At 46.0% G+C, this 25,828-nt stretch overlaps 1 long non-coding RNA gene across 1 annotated transcript in view; it reads right to left on the bottom strand.

The window, feature by feature from the left end:
* Nucleotides 1–24,872, bottom strand: part of LOC143989144 (uncharacterized) — a 45,575-nt gene extending 20,703 nt beyond the window's left edge. Inside the window, exons 1-2 of the long non-coding RNA XR_013276994.1 lie at nucleotides 24,717–24,872; nucleotides 14,444–14,583 (exon numbers count right to left, since the gene is read on the bottom strand). This is a non-coding gene — a long non-coding RNA (uncharacterized LOC143989144). The remainder of the gene's footprint in view (nucleotides 1–14,443; nucleotides 14,584–24,716) is intronic.
* Between the last annotated feature and the right edge of the window lie 956 nt (nucleotides 24,873–25,828).

A 25,828-nucleotide genomic window follows, 5' to 3' on the forward strand; every position in this document is an offset into this window, starting at 1 on the left:
TGCCTCCCTTTTGGGCTGACAACCTCACCTCGAGACCTTGCTGTCCCAAGACAAGGAGCTGTTGGTCCAGGGAGAAGGTTATCTCCACACTAACCGAATTCGGTTGGCTCATAAACTTTGAAAAAAGCCATTTGGATCCAGTCCAGGAAAGTATAATTTCTCTCCCAGTGGAGAAGATCCCAGTCATTCGGGAGAGAATTTCACGTGCTCTGAGCTCCACATGCCTGAAGGCCTCACAGTGCCTAAAAATGACCGACACAATGGTCTCTACAACCCCCATGGTCAAGTGATCTCTCTGGAGGTTACACCCTTTTCAGACAGGGTTTCTTCCGCAATGGAAATCAGGGGACAACAATCAATCAATTCACATAATGTCAGTGATGAGGAGCAGCCTATTTTGGTGTCTTCAGTCCAGAAATCTATTCCCCTGCCACTCCATTGTCCCCGTCTCATGGGTCTTGGTCACGACCGATGCCAGTGGTGCTGGATGGGGAGCCCTCTGCAGGTCAGTGATTGCACAAGGAAAGTGGAATGCCCGTCTTCACAACCTGGGCTCAAACGTCCTGGAACTTCGGGCAGCCTGGTGTGCCCTTCAATCCTTCTCTCATCTCCTGAAAGGTGAATCAGTGTTATTAAGGTTGGACAACACCACAGCGGTCTCCTATGTGAAGAGGCAAGGGGACACCCTGAGCTCTCCCTTGCTCCAAGACGTCGAGTCAATTATGTCCTGGGCTCAGAAACCTGGCCAATATTTTAGCAGTCTTCATCCCTGGGTCATGGTTATGCAGTGATCTTCCTCGGTTTGCTTACGTCCCCTCATGTGTTCTGACTAAGAGGCCATCCACTTCCACCTGGTGGTTTTTATAACCTCTCTTCTAAGCATGGCTCTAGCCCAGGCCCTATCAGGGAACCCTATATTAACCTGTTCACTGCAAGCCAGCGGTGCTGGTCAACCATTGTGTATCATTGTGTGTTTGGCTTCCTGTTTCCTGCTTGCCGTCTGCTCTACGTTTGTCTCTGTTACCGACCTTGGCGTGTTCCCTACAATTCCTGTCTGTTTGGGACCTTGACCTTTTGCATGTCTCCAACCATCCCTGTCTGTCTGTGACCCTGAACCTTTGGCGTGTACTCCGTTGTTCCTGTCTACTAGTTGCCCTGACCTCTGTCGTATCCCCTTAGTATCCTTGCCTTTCCAGCCTGCTGCTTCCTTCTCCTGTAGTCTACTGTGAGCGTGAGCTGCGAGACCCTAGGGGTGGGGACCTGGAGCCAGACTGCAGCGAAGTCCATCCTCACCACTGGAGGCTCTGGTGAACACCCACTGGCTCTTAGACTCCGCGCCCTGGGGAATCTATGCTCCAGCTCCCATTGGGATCTGTGTTAGTGATCCTGTAGACCTGTGTCCTGAATCTTCCTGGGTACAATCCCCAGCAGTCAGTCCTAAGGTCCACTACCTAGCGGTGCACTTCCGATTCCTACGGAGTGCATCTGTCACCTGGTCTCAGGTGACCTGACACCCTGGAATCCAGAATGTTCAAGCGGACTTCCTGTCTCGCACACAGTTGGAAAGCGAGTGGTCTCTGCATGTGCAGATGTTCAAATGGATCCTGTCCTTGGGAGCCAATCCCAAAGTAGATCTATTTGCATCCCCCTACAACCAGTGTTAATTTTGGCAGCAAATTTCAAATTAGTTTTAGTCTTAGTCTTAGGACTAAAATGGTATTTTAGTTTTAGTCCCATTTTAGTCTTCTGCAATTGTTTTAGTTTTAGTCATATTTAGTCGACTAAATCTCCAGTACATTTTAGTCGACTAAAATTCCCGAACTCAGTCATTATATACTGCTGGAGTGAAAAATTGAATATTTTATTTATTGTATTGCGGTATGAACATGCACTACAGACCAGTGTTAATTTTGAAGTCAAATTTCATTTTAGTCTTCTGCAATCGTTTTAGTTTTAGTCATATTTAGTCGACTAGATCTCCAGTACATTTTAATCGACAAAAAATTTCCAAACTCATTATATACTGCTGGAATGAAAAATGTAATATGTTATTATTTATGGTATTGAGGTATGAACATGCACTACAGAGTTAATTTTGAAGACAAATTTTATTCCTATGCTCGGCTCAAACCAGAAAGTCACTTCAGTGTTCCACGAGAACCAAGAAATTGTCCTACCTACATTCAGGGCCCACCGAAGTTCACCCTCTGGATGTAGGCGAAATACTGAGGGAATACCTGCAAGTTACTTCCTCCTTTAGACGCTCCAACTACCTATTTATCCTGCACTCCGGCAGTAACAAAGGGAAGCAAGCTTCAGCTAGACCGATTGTGGCCTGGATTGTCCAGGCCATCCAGCAGGCTTATAGGGCTAAGGGCTTGGCTTCTCCGGATTTGTTGACGGCACATTCCAACAGGGGTATGGCGGCTTTGTGGGCAGCAGCCCAGCATGTGGCTCCAGACGTCACCTGAAAAGTGCCCTCATGGGCTTCCATTGATACTTTTATGTCACATTAGTGCATAGAGCCTGCTTCTCTATCTTCTGTGAACTTTGGTTTAAGAATTCTGTCGGTTGACGGGCCAAATTAAACTTCTTTTGATCAGCATACCCACCCGTGTGATCTGGTTAGTTAGTTCCCACACGTAGGCTGCCATGGAGTCTGTCAAGAAAACAGAAAATGTATTATCAAATACTTACCGTAATTTTCCTTTCCTGATGGACTCCATGGCAGACGGAGTCCCACCCATCGGTAAATATTTGGATAGTTATGGAACGCAGTCTCTACTGGTAAGCTCAAATTTATGGGAGCGTGGTCCTATAGCATTGGTGAGGAAGCAGGGTTAACCCCACATGAAGGCTGCCATGGAGTTCATCAGGAAAGGAAAATTACAGTAAGTATTTGATAATACATTTTCCGTTTTTTTTAAGCCCAGTGTGCATGGATCCTAATAAAGGAGGGGTGTTACTGGCCAGATATTCAGGTGTAAAAAGTATACAAAAGTATACAAAAAATACTTCAAAGAGAACAACTATTAAAAACCGGACAACAACCAGCTCCCAACCACAGGAAGACATCTACTCGACCACTACAATTAGATTGCGCCTTGATTAACGCCAGGTCTGCAGTCAAACATAGACTGGAAGTACACAACTTCATCATCGAGAACAATGTAGACTGCCTCTTCATCACTGAAAGCTGGTTAACCTCTGACTACAACACCATCCTCACCGAATTGGTGCCGGAAAACGCCAGGATCCTAACCGAACACCGGATAGGGAAAAAAGGAGGAGGCCTAGCAGTGATCTTTAAAGGTCACCTGGATCTCACTAAACCATCATCTCAGAACCCAGTGCCTTTTATGGAAACCCTGACGCTACATTTTCAACCAACACCCCATGACACCACTCATATTCTACTGTGCTACAGACCACCGGGACCAAAGTCCAATCTTCTTTCACCCCTCACGGAATCCTTTGCAATGCACACCCTAAAATTCAAAAATTTCCTGGCACTCGGAGATTTCAACCTTTGGGCAAACGAGCCTAAAGACCCCATCGCGACTGCCTGCATCAATCAACTAGAAGAACTGGGTCTACAGCAACTGATAAAGACTCCCACGCATGGGTCAGGACACACCCTGGACCTCATTTTCAAACAGAACATCAACGTCAACATACTCGACAACATAACTCTGCCATGGACGGATCACCACGCCATCAATTTCAAAATCACTACCAACATCACCAACGCAAAACGGAAACCTGTAACAACGCACTGGACCAGATCGCATAAAAAACTGTACTCCGAAGCCTTCAAAACCACTCTGTCCAAAAAAATATCTACAATAACCTTAAACCACTCTACGGAGGAAACACTCAACTCCCTGAACAAGGCATTGCTGCAATCAGCAGACTCGGTAGCACCAAAACGCAGGGCTCTCATCAGGAAGAAAAATGCTGGATGGTTTAATAGCTCCCTCTCCGTACTAAAGCAAGAACGCAGAAGAGCGGAAAGAACATGGAGAAGAAATCCCACCGAGGAAAACCTATTTAACTACAAAGGTCTGACAGAGAATTATCGGAAAGCAATCTTCAAAGCCAAAAAGGACCACTTCTCATATACAATCTCAACGGCTGCAAACCAACCACGGGAACTATTTAAACTGGTTAATCAATCAATAAATCCGGTGTGCCTAGAACCCCCAGAAAGCGAATCCCAGGATTACTGTGACAAACTGTCGGATTTTTTCATCGATAAAGTCAAAACCATCAGGGAAACAATTTGTCAGAAGAAAACATCCAACCTCAGCCAGCAAATACATAAAGAGGATGTCCGCACCAACATACCGCAACCGCCAAAATTTTCACTATCCCCAATTACCGTAGACACCGCAAAAAACATCATTAATAAACTGCGTGACAGTACCTCACCTATTGACATCATCCCCACAAAACTACTGAAAGAATGCTCCGACATCGTGGCTCCAACCATAACCCACCTCATAAACCGATCATTCCACGAAGGGATTGTTCCCAGCATCCTCAAACAAGGCATCGTCAAACCTCTACTCAAGAAACCAAACCTGGACCCTCAGGATCCAAACAACCGTAGGCCGATTACAAGCCTCAACACCATTTCGAAGATCATGGAGAAAGCTGTAGTACATCAGCTACAACTTCACCTGGATACTCACAAACTCCTGGACCCGCTGCAATCAGGCTTCCGCCCGGGTCATGGAACAGAAACAGCTCTCCTCAAGATTTGGGATGACGCCCTCGAAGCAGCAGATGACGGAGAGCCGTGTCTCCTCGTACTGCTAGACCTAAGTGCAGCGTTTGATACAGTAGATCACAATACTCTACTCATCCGCCTCACAGAAGTAGCCGGAGTCCAAGACATAGATCTCCATTGGTTCGCGTCCTTCCTAGGAAATCGGTCACAGACAGTGAAACTAGGAAAATTCCTCTCCGAAACTCGGGCAGTCACCTGCGGAGTCCCTCAAGGCTCTCCGTTGTCACCCGTTCTCTTCCACATTTACATTCGCCCACTCCTTCAAATCATCAGATGCTCAGATCTCTGCTTCCACTCTTACACTGACGACACGCAACTTTATTTCCGGATCAATGGAAAAAAAGATCACCAACAACAACTTGAAAACTGCCTCAAATCAATAGAGGACTGGATGACCACCAACTCCCTCCAGCTGAACCAATCAAAGACAGAGCTTCTTATCTTACACCCAAATCATAAGCCCGTAACCAAAACCTCCTGGTCTCCGCCAACCGTCTTTGGGCAGACTATCTCCCCAAAGACCAAAGCGAAGAGTCTCGGGGTTATTTTAGACGCACAAATGTCAATGGATGCGCAAATAGGATCTGTAGTCAGTCGATCTCACCATCTGCTGCGCATGCTTCGCAGACTCATCCCTTTTATCCCAAAGAATGACAAAGCAGTGGTAGTTGGAACAATCATTAATTCACGACTGGACTACGCAAACTCGCTTTACATAGGATTACCACAATATCAACTTGCGCGATTACAACTGATCCAAAACACGGCGGCAAGGCTGATAACAGGAAAAAAACCCTGGGAATCCATTTCTCCTTCACTGAGGAGCTTACATTGGCTAACCGTAAAAAATCGGATCACGTTCAAGATCCTTTGCCTCACCCACAAATGCGTGCATAGAGAAGCTCCGCAATACCTAATGGAGAAAATAAATCATTACACACCAAACCGCAGTCTTCGATCAGCCAACAAAAACCTCCTCCTCGTGCCCAAAGCCCGGTATAAATCCAAGGGTGATCGGAGATTCGCTGTCCAAGGGCCTCGGCTATGGAATGCTCTACCAATCAACATCCGCCTGGAAGAAAATCACCTGGCTTTTAGGAAAAAACTCAAGACCTTCCTCTTTTAGCAGATGATCAAAGCTCGCCACAGTGCCTAGAGGCCATTCAGTTCACATTGTGCGCTATATAAGTATTTCATTCATTCATTCATTCATTCATAAAAAGTCTAAAATAAGAAAACAAATTTTGTTTGTTTTGGGTTTAATACCATTTCAAGGATGTACAATAAATACACTATTTTATAGATATTGATCTTGTACTATCTGTGCCTTTAGAGTCACATTATTGTACTTGTTCTGTGTTCTATGTAGATGTAGATTTTTAGATTTTTTTTACTGCTAGGGAGATTTACCCTCTATTTGTTCTGGTGACCATAAACTGGTTAGTAGAACAAACAGGTTGTAATAAAAAAAATTGTCAGCAGAGCAAGAAGGGAGAGGAAGTCTTTCAATGAGGAGGACACCTGCTTCTGCGACAAGTCTCTAAGATGAGAATTCTGTTCCCTTTAAAGATATTTCATCTGTTGTGCCTACAAGACACAGTGAAAAACAGAAAAAAAGCCTTTCCTTCTCTAAAATTTTAAATCAAGTTTGAGCTTTCCACACTGTCCTGTTTTGGGCCAACCAACATCCCAACAATCTCTTGATAGGCTCTTGTTGACAAAGATTGTCATGTATTTGATGTGAAACACAGCTGGATCCTATTGACTATAAGGGAGCAGTACATATAGCTAGTGATGGACGAACTTCCGACGGGACGTTTCGCGAACGCGAAATGCGAACGGACCCAAACGTTCGCGAAACCGAACGTTCGCCGCGGGCCCCATTGACTTCAATGGGAGGCGAACTTTGCAAACCTTCATGTCGAATTTGCGGCCACGTGGTAATTATTAGGGGGTAAAACGTAGTCCCACCATCTGGACAATGACATAATACATGTATGAGGTGAATTTGGGATCGATAACTACAAGCATTTTTATTTTATTTGGGAAATTGTTCTAACAATTCAGGACTATGGAGCTAATGAAGGCAATGGAGGAGAGGGAAGGTCAGGGACCAGGGTAGGCAAAGAAGAGGGTGCAGGAGATGATCACCAGCAGCGTGACATACCGGAATGACACATGCACCGTGATAGAGGCATCTGACAGCAGCACCGTAATACAGAGCACTGACAGCAGCACCGTGACATACAGCGCTGACAGCAGCACCGTGACATACAGCGCTGACAGCAGCACCGTGACATACAGCGCTGACAGCAGCACCGTGACATACAGCGCTGACAGCAGCACCGTGACATACAGCGCTGACAGCAGCACCGTGACATACAGCGCTGACAGCAGCACCGTGACATACAGCGCTGACAGCAGCACCGTGACATACAGCGCTGACAGCAGCACCGTGACATACAGCGCTGACAGCAGCACCGTGACATACAGCGCTGACAGCAGCACCGTGACATACAGCGCTGACAGCAGCACCGTAAGCAGCCCCAGGAGGAAGTCAGCACAGCACAGGGATGGTGTGATCCCCTCATAATAAGAACCCCCAGGAGGAAGTCAGCACAGCACAGGGATAGTGTGATCCCTTCATAATAAGAACCCCCAGGAGGAAGTCAGCACAGCACAGGGATATCATAAGCAGCCCCAGTAGAAATATGACACCGCTCAACCTCTTCAAAGAGGAGGGTAGGGGCATATAGTACGGTGTGCTTTTTTGGGTCAAGGAAGTGAGCCAAATGAATTAAGAAGGTCTGTGTGCTTGATTAAAAAAATAGTTTATAGACATATACATGGTCTACTGGTCACATGTGTTGAATTCCTCCGAGATCCATGCCTCATTCATTTTTAGAAATGTGAGGTAGTTAACACTGTGGTGAGCTAGGCGAGTACGCTTATCGGTCACAATCCCCCCTGCTGCGCTGAACGTCCTTTCGGACAGGACACTGGATGAGGGGCAAGCCAACAGTTCGATTGCAAATTGGGCAAGCTCTGGCCAGAGGTCAAGCCTGCCCACCCAGTAGTCTAGGGGTTCATCACTCCTCAGAGCGTCCACATCGGCCGTTAACCCAATGTAGTCGGACACCTGACGGTCTAGGCGTTCCCTGATGCTGGATCCGGATGACACCTGTCGATGGGTCGGCTGAAAGAATGACCTCATATCCGAAGTCACCAACACATCTTCAAACCGGCCTCTTCTTGCAGGCGCTGTTGGATTGGTACCCGCAAATCCTTCTCTGGGAGTGGGAATTGCTCCTCTGCCAGCGCACGCAAAAGCAGAATGCAGCATTTCTCGAAGCAAGGCCTGGAAGTGCTGCATTCTGACAGCCCTCTGCGACGGCGGTAACATTTCCGCCATTTTGTGTTTGTACCGGGGGTCTAAGTACGTTGCCACCCAGTACTGGTCCTTGACCCTCATGCTTTTTATACGGGGGTCCCTATTAAAACACTGGAGCATGAAGGCCCCCATTTGCACTAAAGTGGAAGCGGTGTGGTGGCCTGGCTCCTGCTCATCATCCAGGATAATGTCGTCCTCTTCATTCTCCTCTCCCCATCCTCGCACAACAGGGATCCCAGAAAGGTTTAAAGCATGCTCTTCTTGCTCCTGCTCATCCGCCCCGGCACCATCCTCCTCTGACTCCTCATCAGACTCCTGTTGTTGACTTGTCTCAGATAGAGTAGCCCCCCCTGGGAATTCATCCAGCATTGCGACTTCCTCATCTTCCCGCTCCTGCTCCTCCACAGCCTGATCAATGACACGACGCAATGCACGCTCCAGAAAGAAGGCATAAGGTACCATGTCACTGATGGCGCCATGGCTGCGACTGACCAGTTTGGTGATCTCCTCAAATGGCCGCAGAAGTCTGCATGTGTCGCGCATGAGCAGCCACTGGCGCGGTGAAAAAAAACCCAGCTCCCCAGAACCGTTTCTTTCGCAGAGTTCATACAGGTAGACGTTAACTGCACGTTTCTGCTGGAGCAGCCTATCAAGCATATAGAAGGTTGAGTTCCATCGCGTCGGGCAATCGCAAATAAGACGTCTGACCGGCAGATGGTGTCGCCGCTGAATGTCAGCAAGGCGAGCCATGGCCGTGTAAGATCTTCTGAAATGGGCCGAGATTTTCCTTGCCTGCCGCAAGATGTCCTGGACCCCAGGGTATTTGACAAGGAATCGCTGCACGACCAAGTTTAAGACGTGTGCCATGCACGGCACGTGCGTGATTTTGCCCTGTTTCAATGCGCTAAGCAGATTGGCACCGTTGTCACACACCACTTTACCAACTGTCAAATTGAGCGGTGTTAGCCACTCATCTGCCTGTGAACGCAAAGCTGAAAGGAGTGCCGGGCCAGTGTGGCTCTTTGCTTCCAGGCACAACAGACGCAGCACGGCATGGCAACGTCTCACCTGGCATGTGGAATAGGTTCTGGGGAGCTTGGGCGGTGCAGTGGAAGAGACGCTAGCAGCGGAAAAGGAGGAGGCAGCTGAGGAGGAGAGGGAGGAGGATGGAGTAGGAGGAGGAGAAGAAGAGTCAGGCCTGCATGCAATCCGTGGCGGTAAAACCAAATCTACACGGGTGCCACGGGTTACATGCTTGACGGCCGTCAGAAGGTTCACCCAGTGGGCAGTAAAACTGATATACCTTCCCTGCCCGTGTTTGCTAGACCACGTGTCTGTGGTCAGATGTATCTTGGCACCGACACTGTGTGCCAGAGATACATTCACTTGCCGCTGAACATGGCCATATAGCTCTGGGATGCCCTTCTCTGAGAAATACTTCCTTCCTGGGACCTTCCATTGTGGTGTTCCAATGGCCACAAATTTGCGAAAGGCCTCCGAGTCCACCAGTTTATATGGCAGTAGTTGGCGGGCTATGAGTTCTGACAAGCCAGCCGCCAACCGTTGGGCAAGAGGGTTATCCGGCATCATCATTTTTTTACGCTCAAACATTAGGCCCACGGAAGCCTGCCTTTTTGCAGAAAAATGTGAGCTTGGCGTGATGGAAGGTGGAGTGGAGGACAATTGTGAGGAGAGAGGAGAAGGAGAAGTAGAAGACGAGGCTGGACGGTGAGAGCCTGCAGTGTGGCTTTGTGTGTTCCGTTGCTCCCACTGGGCTCGGTGATGGCTGCTCATGTGCCTTCTTAAGGCGGTCGTCCCTAGGTGAGTATTGGGCTTACCGCGACTAACGCGTTGACTGCAAAGATTGCAGATGGCAACGCTATTGTCAGCAGCGGACACGTTAAAAAAAGCCCACACTGCGGAGCCATGTGCCGGTGTCCTGGGAGCGCCAGATGTGACCGTACATGGTCGATGACTCGCTCCTGATACATTTGCAGTCTGCTTTGTCCCTGCTGTGCAATGTAAGTCATTGCTGCTTCTCCTCCCTATCTGCTGGTCCATATCTCCCTCTGAACTCCCCTCCTCTTCCTCTCTTGTGGGCACCCACGTGACATCACTAGACACGTCATCATCAACGTCACCTTCCCCACCGCTATAAGTAGAGATCTCGGAGTAGGCAGCAACACCGGGGACCAACCTCCTCCTTGGGCTGATCTGGGTACTGGCGTCAGACTGCTGAGTAGCGCTTGTTGCTACCTCCTCTTCCTGATCCAATACCAAGAGTGGCTGCGCATCAGAAATGTCCTCTTGATATGGATCGGAAAATAATTCCAGTGACTCAAGCGGAAGGTATGTGGTGGTGGTGGTGGTGGTCGTGTTGTTGGTGGTAGTGTCTTTGGGGGTGCACATAGCAGAGAGTGAAGAAGAGGGTGCAGATCGAGAGGATGAGGAGGGTGCAGAAGAGTAAGGCTGAGCGAGCCACTCAACCAAGTCTGGTGCATCCTTTAAAGTAATTGAACGCACCTTCTGCAACTTCCCACTTTGGCTCAAGCCTGTTGCTCCTGCCCTACCCCTACCACCCCTGCGGAAGGGCCTGCCTCTTCCTCTGCATGTCATTTTTTAAATGACCCTGTGACAAAACTCTTAGTCCCTATACCGCTGAAGGACTGCTGCAGTATAGGTGAGCGGTCAGCAGTGGTGCACGTCAACCCTATCTATTGTGGACCTATAGCGGTCCTTACAGAACAGCAGACTGTACCGCACTCAAGCCTATGTACCGTAGCACCCTATACCAAGTTACCAGTCCTTATAAGAACTTTTGTGGACCAAGCAGGTTGTGTATTAGTGTTTAGCAGACTGTACGTCAGTCCCTATACCGCTGAAGGACTGCTGCAGTATAGGGCAGCGGTCAGCAGTGGTGCACGTCAACCCTATCTATTGTGGACCGATAGCGGTCCTTACAGAACAGCAGACTGTACCGCACTCAAGCCTATGTACCGTAGCACCCTATACCAAGTTACCAGTCCTTATAAGAACTTTTGTGGAACAAGCAGGTTGTGTGTTAGTGATTAGCAGACTGTACGTCAGTCCCTATACCGCTGAAGGACTGCTGCAGTATAGGTGAGCGGTCAGCAGTGGTGCACGTCAACCCTATCTATTGTGGACCGATAGCGGTCCTTACAGAACAGCAGACTGTACCGCACTCAAGCCTATGTACCGTAGCACCCTATACCAAGTTACCAGTCCTTATAAGAACTTTTGTGGACCAAGCAGGTTGTGTATTAGTGTTTAGCAGACTGTACGTCAGTCCCTATACCGCTGAAGGACTGCTGCAGTATAGGGCAGCGGTCAGCAGTGGTGCACGTCAACCCTATCTATTGTGGACCGATAGCGGTCCTTACAGAACAGCAGACTGTACCGCACTCAAGCCTATGTACCGTAGCACCCTATACCAAGTTACCAGTCCTTATAAGAACTTTTGTGGAACAAGCAGGTTGTGTGTTAGTGATTAGCAGACTGTACGTCAGTCCCTATACCGCTGAAGGACTGCTGCAGTATAGGGCAGCGGTCAGCAGTGGTGCACGTCAACCCTATCTATTGTGGACCGATAGCGGTCCTTACAGAACAGCAGACTGTACCGCACTCAAGCCTATGTACCGTAGCACCCTATACCAAGTTACCAGTCCTTATAAGAACTTTTGTGGAACAAGCAGGTTGTGTGTTAGTGATTAGCAGACTGTACGTCAGTCCCTATACCGCTGAAGGACTGCTGCAGTATAGGTGAGCGGTCAGCAGTGGTGCACGTCAACCCTATCTATTGTGGACCGATAGCGGTCCTTACAGAACAGCAGACTGTACCGCACTCAAGCCTATGTACCGTAGCACCCTATACCAAGTTACCAGTCCTTATAAGAACTTTTGTGGACCAAGCAGGTTGTGTATTAGTGTTTAGCAGACTGTACGTCAGTCCCTATACCGCTGAAGGACTGCTGCAGTATAGGGCAGCGGTCAGCAGTGGTGCACGTCAACCCTATCTATTGTGGACCGATAGCGGTCCTTACAGAACAGCAGACTGTACCGCACTCAAGCCTATGTACCGTAGCACCCTATACCAAGTTACCAGTCCTTATAAGAACTTTTGTGGACCAAGCAGGTTGTGTATTAGTGTTTAGCAGACTGTACGTCAGTCCCTATACCGCTGAAGGACTGCTGCAGTATAGGGCAGCGGTCAGCAGTGGTGCACGTCAACCCTATCTATTGTGGACCGATAGCGGTCCTTACAGAACAGCAGACTGTACCGCACTCAAGCCTATGTACCGTAGCACCCTATACCAAGTTACCAGTCCTTATAAGAACTTTTGTGGAACAAGCAGGTTGTGTGTTAGTGATTAGCAGACTGTACGTCAGTCCCTATACCGCTGAAGGACTGCTGCAGTATAGGGCAGCGGTCAGCAGTGGTGCACGTCAACCCTATCTATTGTGGACCGATAGCGGTCCTTACAGAACAGCAGACTGTACCGCACTCAAGCCTATGTACCGTAGCACCCTATACCAAGTTACCAGTCCTTATAAGAACTTTTGTGGAACAAGTGAGTTGTGAATGTTTAGCAGACTGCAGCAGAAGGGCAGCAGTCAAGTATAATATCCTTTCTATATTTGGAAGAAAGAATATTATACATGTACAAGCCTATTACTGTACCACTGATACCAGTCCTGAAAAGAACCTTTGTGGAACTAATAATAACAGCAAGTCTTTAAAATTACCCTCACTGCCTGACAACACTGCTTCCTTCCTGTCCCTATACAAATTGGCAAAAAAAGAGAACGATTAGTGGTTACTGGAACAGCTCTTTTGTGGACCTTGATAGTAACAGCTAATGATGATGATGATGATGATGATGATGAAAGACTAATCTGGCTGTCCCTGTAGCATACACCGTCCTTTCCCTTTCTCTAAACTAACAAAAGACACTCAGGCTGCTGCAAGAATCAGCAGCACAGCAAACCTATCAACACCTAACACCTATACCAGTCCTGAAAAGAACTTTTGTGTACCAAATAGCTAGTGGTTTATCTCTCCCTACTCCACACAGGAACCTGTCCCTATCGTAACAGAAGAAAGAATGTAAAATGGCCACCGGATCGGGTGTATTTATAGGTTAGGGGGAATGTACAAGTGTCCATGTGCTGTCATGTCTCAATTGGCTGTCCTGTATCACATGATAAACGTGTCACCAAAGGTTAAAGTTCTTGTATACATTAAACACGTAAGTCCGCCGCGGCGAACGACGGAAAAAGGCGTTCGAACGTGCGGACCGCGAATGTCGGAAATTCGCCGCGAAACGACCGCCGGGCGAACCGTTCGGCCATCACTACATATAGCAGCAAAGAGGCTGCATTTGACATGCAATGCATTGGTTTTCTTTGGATGTTGCATGCCCTATGGAGGAATTGCATGCAAAGCAAGTCAAGAGCAATCTTTGCTTGTCAAACTCAGCAGCATGCATTTGAATAGAAAATGCAGCAAATGATAAGAACGTCCATTGACATTAACCCTTGCTCTACTGCCCACCTGAATGCAAAATATAGTTTCTGATCACATGTTGTCCTCCATGCCCGCAGATGGTGTCTGCTGCAATGACCTGTTCGTGACTAGAAGCGCCACAACCATTCACAAAGTGACATTTACTGAGACTTGGATGGAGGCACTGCAAACCTTACATTTGCAGCTCACAGTCAACATCTGAGTAGGGATGAGCTGAACACCCCCCGTTTCGGTTCGCATCCAGAACATGTACAGCAGGAACACACCCTGCCTTTGGCCAATTATGCTTCTTTGCTTACGATGCTGTGATTGGCCAAAGCATGCGGGTCATAGTGGATGCTTGGCCAATCAGCCAGCAATGCACTGTGATGACACAGTGCATTATGGGGGGTGATGCACTGCACGAATTTGGCGCGAACTCACCATAATGTTCAATCTTCGTCAAACAATTGGACAGCCGATGTTCGAGTCCAACATGAGTTTGACTCAAACTCAAAGCTTATCCCTACATCTGAAGGTCTGAGCAAAGATTAAACCATCACAGGCCTAGCAGAGGGTGTTAAAGTTGTATACACCTTAAGTGCCATTGTCTAACTAGGCAACTCACCCAGGTCTAAATACCCAATCTATGGTGAAGAAGAAGCAAACCAGGGGAAACACATTCTGGAGAGATGGACTGACTTTTCACTTGAAACAATAAGAAAACAATGCTTACTTTTCCCAAATGCTATTGAGGACTTCTTTTATAATGTAGTCTGTAACATCTTTGACCGCTTCACCACTGAATTTGCAGTTCACAATTAGGATGCAACTCCACAAGCACAGAGCAATCAATAGATTCTGTCCCATCTTCTCCTGCAATTACAGTTAATAACAAAGACTGAGTAGGTGCACATTTTTATAAATTTCTCTATTGGAAGGAAAGCTATAATGTTTTAGGCGCAGGGGTCTCAAACTGATGGCTGTTGCGAAACTACAAGTCCCATGAAACATTGCAAGGCTGACAGTTACAAGCATGACTCCCTCAGGCAGAGGCATGATGGGACGTTTAGTTCTGAAACAACTGAATTGTCACCAGTTTGAGACCCCTGGTTTAGCGCCAACTGTATTTTAGTTAAACATATATATATTTTTTTTTTTTAACAGAAAATTTTATTAGACAAATCAGCATTACATTGCAAAGTACAGTAGATACGATAGTACACAGTTGTAGAAAGGAAAAGAAAAACCAAACATATATATTTTTAAACTGCTGTTTTGTAAATGATAGTTATATGGCCAAGGATTCCCAGAGCAATATGGGTTAGCTAACAAGACTGCACAGCAGATGCTGTTTGCTTTCTCTGACTGAAACTTCAGACTGAGCTAAACTATATGGCCAAAATTGAGCTCCGGTTTCAAGAGCATACAAAGACACAATTGTGCACTTCCTACCTTGTGGTGGCAGTTTGGGGAAGGCCCTTTTCATTTAGAGTATGACTGTACCCCTGTATACAATGCACATTCCATGAAGACATAAGGAGAAACTACAGAACCCTGACCTCAACTCTAATAAACAGCCTTTGTTATTAATTAGAGGCGCATGATTGAAAAGTTGTCACATTTATTGATGGAGCAAAATGTTAAGACCTTTTGTTACGTTTTTCAGAATTTTTTTTTCTGAATAGATTTTTTTCCTTTTGAGTTAAATTTAGTTCTTTCATTGGAGTCAAATAAGGGGTCTGGCAATGTATATAAAAAGGTGCATTTGCTAAGGTCAGCGATACCAAACACTGTAGTGTGTGTTCTCTGTAATGAGAAAGAGGGCCAACCCGAAGTTCAACCACAACTGAGGAACTACTATCACCAGTGGCACAGAGACACCATGTGGTAGTATTTGCTGTTTGTGTATGTGCCTGTGAGTTAGAGAATGTTTGACTACCTTGTGTTGCATTTCCTGTTCTAAGTGATAGAAAAACAATCTTTTAGAGTCTGTGTTCAGTAATGCCATGTACACACGATCAAACAATCGGGTGGAAAAGTCCGGCAAACTCAAGTCCGCCGAACAATCCCCCCGTGTGTAGCCTCCGGCTGACTTTTTTGACCCGAAAGTACGGCGGACTTAGAAAGTAGTTTTGCACTCCAATCTTCCCGCCGGACTTGCATTTCGGCGGACAATCCGGCTGTGTGTATGCTAGTCCGCCGTACTTTTGAAATGCGCAAGAGAGACGGAGGGGTTTTTAGGGACTTTCAGGAAATCATGGCCTGGTAAGGTCACACATTTCCATCCCTAGGGACTTTACATGAAATAATGGCCCGGTAGGGTCATAAATTTTCATCCCAATATAAGTGATAAGGAAGGGGCTTTACCAGCCCCAAAAAAGGGGGTGTGGGACTTTACATGAAGCACATGACTGCCAAAAAAGTAGTTGGGTGATCATAAGGGAATTTTATTTACATGATGCTGGAACATACAAGTGACAATCACGAATTGCATATAATCATACATCAAATGCACAGGTAAGTCATAAAATGAATAGACATACATTGTAGTATTCATATCAATGGTAAAATGATAAATGAATTAATAAAAAATATACAAAGCAATTGTCACTAAAGGTAAGACCTCCATAAAATTCCCTGGTTCACCACAATCAGAATGGGATACAATGATAATTAAACGATATAACCTGCAGACCTAAGGCCTCATTAAGCCTGTAAAGATGAGTAGTTGATAATATTGTAGAGAATCGAAATTAAAAAAATATGTACGAACACGGCAATTATTGGCTCTACATGTTTCATGGCTTTCATGCCACTCGTCAGGAGCAAGCACATGTGGTATCAAAGTCTGTAAAGATATAAATTTGAGTAAAAGCGGAGTAGACAAAAACAAATATAATCAGGGGTGGGGCATAAAAACCCCCCCAACTATTATATGTACTCACTAAGATTCTATGTAATGATGGTGTAGTGGCGGGGCACCACCAGTCAGCCAGTGTACCCCCAGCCGGAAGCCGCGGCAGGGGGCCCCACAAAGACGAGACGGGCGCCAAACAAGGCCGGCACAGGAACTGAGGCATATCTATAAGAGAAGTGAGGTGATGATTGGTTCATCAACATGTAATAGTAGTTGCAGGAGAGTGAGAGCCAGTACAACTGAATCCATGAGTGAAGGGAGAGGCAAGGTTGCCACGGGTGAAAAGTAAAAAGAGAAAGAAAAATAAGAACCCCACAAATAAGAAGTGGGGTACTGAAAAATAGAAGTGAGGGACATAGAGCCCGCACTACAAAGACCGATAGGAAGAAGTGAACGGACAATGTGAAAGGTTGCCAATGGTGACAAAAGGAAAAAAGATAAGAACCAGTTAAAACTGTGAGAGATCAAAACAACAATATTACCTGACAAGGTTTAAATCCCAGAGGAAAAGGGAGAAATGAAAACCCAAGTGCTGTGGTGTCCGATATAAAAATGCCTCGAGTGCCCCATCCGCCCGGAGAGGCATCCATATAACGCCAACGCGGGACCGCCCACCAACGTCACGCTGTGTGGCGAGGGGGAAGAGCGTCGCTAGAATGGCCGGAGATACATGACCAAACAGCACGCTTCTAAATTCCCCTCAGCCCACGAGTCTGGAAACAAACGCCAGTGCGCGACGCCGCCAACAAGGGGACGCCGCACGCACAGCGCAGGTGCGTGACGCTGACGTGCAGTAGCGGCGCAATTCCCCCCCCCCCCCGAGGATGGGGCACTCGAGGCATTTTCTATATCGGACACCACAGCACTTGGGTTTTCATTTCTCCCTTTTCCTCTGGGATTTAAACCTTGTCAGGTAATATTGTTGCTTTGATCTCTCACAGTTTTAACTGGTTCTTATCTTTTTTCCTTTTGTCACCATTGGCAACCTTTCACATTGTCCGTTCACTTCTTCCCATTGGTCTTTGTAGTGCGGGCTCTATGTCCCTCACTTCTATTTTTCAGTACCCCACTTCTTATTTGTGGGGTTCTTATTTTTCTTTCTCTTTTTACTTTTCACCCGTGGCAACCTTGCCTCTCCCTTCACTCATGGATTCACTTGTACTGGCTCTCACTCTCCTGCACTACTATTACATGTTGATGAACCAATCATCACCTCACTTCTCTTATAGATATGCCTCAGTTCCTGTGTCGGCCTTGTTTGGCGCCCGTCTCGTCTTTGCGGGGCCCCCTGCCGCGGCTTCCGGCTGGGGGTACACTGGATGACTGGTGGTGCCCCGACACTACACCATCATTACATAGAATCTTAGTGAGTACATATAATGGTTGGGGGGGGTTTATGCCCCACCCCTGATTATATTTGTTTTTGTCTACTCCGCTTTTACTCAAATTTATATGTTTACAGACTTTGATACCACATGTGCTTGCTCCTGACGAGTGGCATGAAAGCCATGAAACGTGTAGAGCCAATAATTGCCGTGTTAGTACATATTTTTTTAATTTCGATTCTCTACCATCTTATCAACTACTCATCTTTACAGGCTTAATGAGGCCTTGAGTCTGCAGGTTATATCGTTTAATTATCATTGTATCCCATTCTGATTGTGGTGAACCAGGGAATTTTATGGAGGTCTTACCTTTAGTGACAATTGCTTTGTATATTTTTTATTAATTCATTTATCATTTTACCATTGATATGAATACTACAATGTATGTCTATTCATTTTATGACTTACCTGTGCATTTGATGTATGATTATATGCAATTCGTGATTGTCACTTGTATGTTCCAGCATCATGTAAATAAAATTCCCTTATGATCACCCAACTACTTTTTTGGCAGTCATGTGCTTCATGTAAAGTCCAACCCCCCCTTTTTTGGGGCTGGTAAAGCCCCTTCCTTATCACTAGTACTTTTGAAATGAACTGACTTTTCCGGGTGGGAAAAGTCCGTTCATTTCAAAAGTACGGCGGACTGGCATACGCACAGCCGGATTGTCCGTCGAAATGCAAGTCCGGCGGGAAGATTGGAGTGCAAAACTACTTTCTAAGTCTGCCGTACTTTCGGGTCAAAAAAGTCCGCCGGAGGCTACATACGGGGGGATTGTCCGGCGGACTTGAGTTTGCCGGACTTTTCCACCCGATTGTTTGATCGTGTGTACGTGGCATTACTGAACACAGACTCTAAAAGATTTAATAAGGGGGCCCCCGGATCCCGGCCCCCACCCTATGTAAATGAGTATGGGGTACAATGTACCCCTACCCATTCACCTGTAAAATAAAGTACAAAAAAACACAACACACAAGGGTTAAAATAGTTTATTGCACAGCTCCGGAGATCTTCCGTCTTCGGGGGTCTTCTCGCCGGACTCCTCCGCTATCTTCTTCTAGCTCTTTTACTAGCGGAGGAGCCCGGCTTTATTCCTCGCCGCCGCCCTCTTCTTCCGACTTTGGGGGTCTTGTCCCCCTCTTCGGTTCTTCTGCCGGGCCACCGCGCCTTCTTCTAGCTCTTTTACAGGCGGTGGCCTGGTCTTCTGTGGCCCGAAGAGGGGGACAAGACCCCCGAAGAGGGGGACAAGACCCCTGAAGTTGGAAGAAGAGGGCGGCGGCGAAGAAGAAAGCCGGGCTCCTCCGCTAGTAAAAGAGCTAGAAGAAGATAGTGGAGGAGTCCGGCGAGAAGACCCCCGAAGACGGAAGACCCCCGGAGCTGTGCAATAAACTATTTTAACCCTTGTGTGTTGTGTTTTTTTTTTTTTACTTTTTTTTACAGGTGAATGGGTAGGGGTACATTGTACCCCATATTCATTCACATAGGGTGGGGGGCCGGGATCCGGGGGCCCCCTTATTAAAGGGGGCTCCCGGATTCCGAAAAGCCCCCCGCCCGCAGACCCCAGCAACCAACGGCCAGGGTTGTCGGGAAGAGGCTCTTGTCCTCATCAACATGGGGACAAGGTGCTTTGGGGTGGGGGGGCTGCGCTCGCTCGTCCCCCCCCTTTCCTGGCCGGCCGGGTAGCGTGCTCGGACAAGGGTCTGATGTGGACCTGGGGGGGACCCCCACGCCGTTTTTTTCCGGCGTTGGGGTTCCCCTTTAAGTCCATACCAGGTGGCGGGACCAGCAAAGTCTCCTTCGGGGGCCTCGCCTACCTGGAGACATGCTCAAAATGAGCGGACTTTCCTCCGCGTGTGTGGGCGAGTCCGTTCATTTCAAAAGTACGGCGCATAGTACTGCGGAATTAGTACGCCGTATTAGTCCGCGGAAAAAGTGCCGTGTGTGGGCAAGTAGCCCGTTTGGAAAGTCCGGTGGACAGTCCGGTGGGAAGTCCGCTGGACTAAGTCCGCCGGATAGTCGGCTACGTGTGTACGCGGCAAAAGAGTCTTCTTCATTTGAAGTGACTTAAAATGTGTTTGTTTTTTCCTTATTTGTCCTGTGGCTCTTTCAAATTGTATTTTCTTTGTTTGCAATGATCTTTCTATACATTTTTTTAAAATATTCTCATTAAGTTGCTGAGTTTTCAATTTGGTAGCTTTTTGGTCACCTAGGGGGTCATTTACTATGGCGGCAAAAAATTATCCTGCAGTCCCAAAAAATAGCGCCCAATTAAGCCCAATTAAGACTTCAACTCTCAGAAACTGGGCGCTAATGCAAATAGAAAGCAGCGATATTTCCGTCAAAAATGCCAGTCAGATCACATATGAGGGAATAGTGGAAGTCAATGGGGCTCGAAAATGCAAAATCAAAAGTTCTTACTGAAGGATTATATGCAAGTTTTTTGCCATAAAAAGTGTATGGGGGGGGGGGGGGGTCAGGTGACGGGTGGCCCCGCCCTCCTAATATATGAAACGTCAGCGCTGGGCTCTCTGCAGTGTCTCCGGAGTGGAGACAGAAGACGGATGTATGGACAGCGCTGGACTGAGAGATCCCCCGTTGCTGGCCTGCGGCCTGCCAGGTTGCGTGCTCGGATAAAGGGTCTGGTATGGATTTTTAAATTTGATGCGGGGTTCCCCTTAATATCCATGTCAGACCTGAAGGGCCTGGTAATTGAATTTAGGAGAACCCCCACTCTTTTTTTTTTTTTTTTTTTTTATCAATGAATGAATGAATTGTCGGCTAATACAGAGAACACTAATTGAGTGTTCTCTGTATTACGGGGAGCCAACAATTTAGCCGCAAGTGATTTTAAAAGACTTTTTTTCCTGCACAAATGACACTTTGTGCAGGGACAGTTCTAAGCACGGGAAATATGTGCCCCTTCACAGGCATACTATAGATACCCCCCAGCTACGAAATTTAAAGGAATATTACATTTTTCTTTTTTCACTTTAATCATTATTAAAATCACTGCTCCTGAAAAAACGTCCGTTTTTAAAACTTTTTTTTGCATTGATCCAGGACCCGGGTCCCCAAACACTTTTTAGGACAGTAACTTGCATATTACCCTTTAAAATGAGCTCTTTAGATTTCTCCCATAGACTTGTATAGGGTGTTCCGGCTTTTCGAATTTGCTGCGAACAGCCCAAATTGTTCACTGTTCGCTGAACAGGCAATGTTCGAGTCGAACATGAGTTCGACTTGAACTCGAAGCTCATCCCTAATCTATGCAATAGATTCTCGAAGTAGCTTAGCCAGTGATTCCAAACCCAAGGAAACATGGCAAGTGCCTATTGGGTTCATCTGAAATAGAAAAGAATAAGCTGCTGTCGGTAAAACATTACTAGATTTAGAGGTGCTTTACTGTCGTTTTAGCAGCACTAGTCGGCCGATAGCAGGGGGCTTTTAACCCCATGCTAGTGGACAAATAAAGGGTTGAAATGCGCCCGTGTAGCGTCGCTGCTGAAACGCTTTGCAGGTGCTTCAGCAGCAGTGCCCATTCATTTCAATGGGCAGGAGAGGTGTATACGTGGCTCCTCCACCGCCCCAAAGATGCTGCTTGCAGGACTTTTTCTAATGTCCTGCCAGTGTGGCGCCCCAGTGTGCAAGCACTCGGGCTTTCACACTGGGGCTGCAGGGGAGGTGTCTTTTAGGTGCTTTACAGGTGCTATTTTTAGTCCAAAAGCACCTGAAAAATGTCTCCAGTGTGAAAGGAGTCTTAAAAAAAAGGGGGGGGGGGGGACTCCTCATTCCTGGGTCTAGAGAGGTGAGCCTCATTTTTACTACCTCATTGACCCCCCCCCCCCCCCCTTAAGCTGCAAAGGTGTGTTCAGATTCCACAGCCAAAATGCTTTGATTTGAAGCTGCAACAAGAATTCTACCCCACTGTATTGCCTGGCAAACACCTCTGAAAAGCAATCAGACTTTTGATTGCTTTTCAGAGGAGCAGCAGTCCTTGCCACAAGTGTAAACAAGCTTTTACTGCTGATTCAGGTGCATTTGACAATATTTAAAACATATTGTATTACCTTTTATTAATAAAGATGTCCTTTAACATGTGGTGTATATATACACACTAAAATCGGCATGCAATAAAATCATATCAATTAGTGACATACAGATCTGTGTAATGAAAGCTGCACTGTGGGGCGTTGCATCCAAGAGGCATATCATCCTTACTGCTGGGCAAAAACAATATCATTTTATTGCAGTGATTTTATATGTATGCTAAAGCACACTGTTATTACTATTAGGCCTCATTCATGTAGGGTGTATTGCTGTCTGCAGTTGGGGCCATGCACCTGCAACCATTTCAAATTGGGAGCAGTGACTGTGTGTCCGCGCAGCCATTGCTGTCAAACTAACATCAATGGGACTGCCTGCTAGGAGGTGCAACTAATACCTGTGCATCCCCATACGAATAAACATAGCCCTTGTACAGGTGTACATTGTAATACACACTGATTCGAATCCCAACCATGACACTATCTGCCTAAAGTTTGCATGTTCTCTCTGTGCCTGCGTGGGTTTTCCTAGGGTACTTCGGTTTTCTCCCACACTCTAAAGACATGCTGGTAGGTTAATCGGATCCTGTCTAAATTGGCCCTGGTATGAATGTGTTAGGGACCTTAGGTTGTAAGCTCCTTGAGGGCAGGGACTGATGTGAATGTATAATGTATATGTAAAGTGCTGTGTAAATTGATGGCGCTATATAAGTGCCTTAAATAAATAAACACAGACTGTGTGACCAGGCCTTATTTTGGTGTTCCCTTAGAGCATGTTATACTGCACAGATGCTTGTGCTGTGTAATTTGGACCCCTGTGACACCTGAAATACCTGTCTGATCCTACCAGTTTCTGCCCTCCCCTCTGTGCGCTGACCACGATATATCAGGGCTGCTGAGCCCTGTAACAGTGGAGTACATGCCTCCGTCATCCACAGCCTGCACTTCTGTGTCTGTGTCTCCTCTGTCCTCCTCCCCCTTCCCTCCCTGTCTGTCAGCTCCCTGATCCTCCCCTCCTGCTCGAAAAAAACTGTTGTTTTTTTCTATCGTTCCATCTAAAATAGAACATTAGGCTCCCCAGTGGATGTCATTTATAAAAATATGCAGTATAATAGCTTACGTCAGAGTGCTGTTCGGCGCTCACGTGACTGCCCGCTGGTCTCCTCTCTTTGCCTCGGCTGACGTCAGCGGGGGTTTCCCAGCACCCCTCCCCCGCAGCTATCACATCGAGAGAGGAGACCAGCAGACAGTCAGCTGAGCACCGAATGGCACTCTGAAGTAAGCTATTATTATTATTATTATTCAGGATTTATATAGCGCCAACAGTTTGCGCAGCGCTTTACAATATGAGGGCAGACAGTACACTTACAATACAAATCAATACAGGAGGGATCAGAGGGCCCTGCTCGTTAGAGCTTACAATCAGCATATTTTTATAAATGACATGCACTGGGGAGCTTCCTGTTATATATCACATGGAATTTACCTTATCAAACACTTTAAGCACTTTTTGTCTTTTGGGTAGTCTATATCATTTGCTTTTTACATAGCAGCTAGGAATAAATACATTTAAAAAGAAAGGAGCACAGTTTTTTTTATAGTGTTGTGTTTTTTTTATTTTGCCTTTTGTGAAATTAAAGTGGAACTGTAGGGGAAAAATTGGCAAACAGTTGAGATTTACACACTGTCTCTTCTACAAAAAATGTCCTTATCTGCCTGTACAACTTGAACTATGAGCTATGCACCCCAATCACACCTCGGTCTAAGAGTGGGGGTCAGACTGCTCTTCTTGTCTTCTTCTATTACATAACCAGAGAGGAGATGGAGAAGCTGTCTCCATGCCCGGCAGGTGCCATGCTGAGATTGAGATAGTAACTGTAAATACACATCAAGATGAGGGGTGCACAGTTTGCCATCTTTGCCCTGGGCACTGGATGACTTTGTCTTGGCATTGGGTGTAGCAAAAAGTCACAAAGTCACAACACAAATTCAGTATTTGTATATGTTTTAGTCCCTGTCTGACTCACAAATTTCCTGACCCAAAACAGCCTTGGTCATGGGGGATCAAGAAATAAAAAATCTCAATATCAGGACCAACAAAAAGGATTTATTTGGGTGCCACCATCTTTTTTATCAGGCAAATGAGGTGGGAAGTGCCCCTACATATAGCGAAAAAGAGTATACATGAGTTTGTAATATTTTATCAATGCAAATACCATTTTCCATATATGATAGGTCTTCCAGGGGATCAATTAGTCTTTAAGATATTTTAAGTCATATATTTTAAGTAATGCATAGAATACTGGAACAACTAGATTTGGAATTTTCAGAAACTCCTGTGTATTGGTTAACATCAATCCCTCCAATTTTGCTATATTAATAATAGCAAAAAGTTCAACAAAGTCCTTGGGATTTTGAAATCTGCAGATTGAATTAAAACAATCCCTGTTGATCCTCCTGAAAAGGTAATTCTTTAGCACCTGTTATAGAGTGACATTTATCCCCCCCCAAAAAATAAAAAATCTGATATAGTACCTAACTTTAGTGCTTAACTACCAATACTCTTTATAGCTACAGTAGTTGCAGAAACTATACCTGATCAAGACACTACTAAACTGTGAACCATCACCAGTCTATGCATTCTAAATAAAGTTACATACCTGAAGACTAATGAAACGGCAGTAGCAAAAAGAACCTGGATAATATTTCTCCTCTGAATCCTGGAGATTCCTTTTTCTTCTGGCTGTATGTGGCTCAGTTAACTGCTATTTATATGATTTGCTGCGGTTATAATGGCAGATGGATGACATAGTTACTTCCCGTATTTCCAGATCTGTCAACATTGATAATAATTCTAAGAATGTACTGAAAAAATGAGCTTTTTATTGTGGCACTTGATTTTTTGGGAATGAATTTCCTTATAAACTAGGTGTGTGACTTTTCTCAAGAATTGATGTAACACTGGACGACAAAGGTTTCGCTTTCTTAACAATTTGGCTATATTGCATAGATTTTTTGACTGTCAATAACTAATATAACTTGTAATTTTCCATATCACATATCGTTTTATAAAAATATTCTGTTTTCACAATTTCTTCTTACATATATTTTAAGTTTACTTTCCTCTTGCGTTATAAAATGTATTTTATTTTATCTTATGCATATCCAGACATGCACTCTGGGCATATTGAAGAAAATTTGTGAAGCTAGTACAATAGCTAGTACCAGAGGCGGCTCTAGGATTTGTGAGGCCTTAGGCAAAACTAAGACATGAGGCCCCACTCACGCCCGTTATGTGAAAAATAATGAAAGTGATCAATAAAAATAAACTATTAGTAGGGTACAGTATAGGGGGATTGTAGGTGGACAATACAGGGGGCAGGAGGATACAGTAAAGGGGGGGAGCAGGAAGGCACAGTACGGGGGGTAGGTAAGTGGGCACAGTACAGGGGCAGTAATGAATGTTACAGATATGGTCTCCCCAATCAGAGCTGCGCAGGGAAGCTGCTCTCACAGATCCCACCTATTCTGGCAGACTGTCACTGGGCTAAATATCACTGCAATGACAAATCCCCCTCTATCTTCCCCTCCAGAGTTTTTTGCTCTCATGTGACACTTTGCAAGAGTGAAGGAAGGACCCTGAGGTGGAAAATCTTATTACTGCTGCTGCTTGTGCGGGTGGGATGTGTACAACGCCAATCACATGGGATAAATAGGAGAAGAGGGTCAGCAGAGACAAAGGGAAAGAAAGAAAGAGGGAAAGAAAGAAAGA

The sequence above is a fragment of the Lithobates pipiens genome, unplaced genomic scaffold (genome assembly GCF_037356315.1).
Source record: "Lithobates pipiens isolate NorthernLeopardFrog02 unplaced genomic scaffold, aLitPip1_a1.2 Scaffold_18, whole genome shotgun sequence".
Lineage (NCBI taxonomy): Eukaryota > Metazoa > Chordata > Amphibia > Anura > Ranidae > Lithobates > Lithobates pipiens.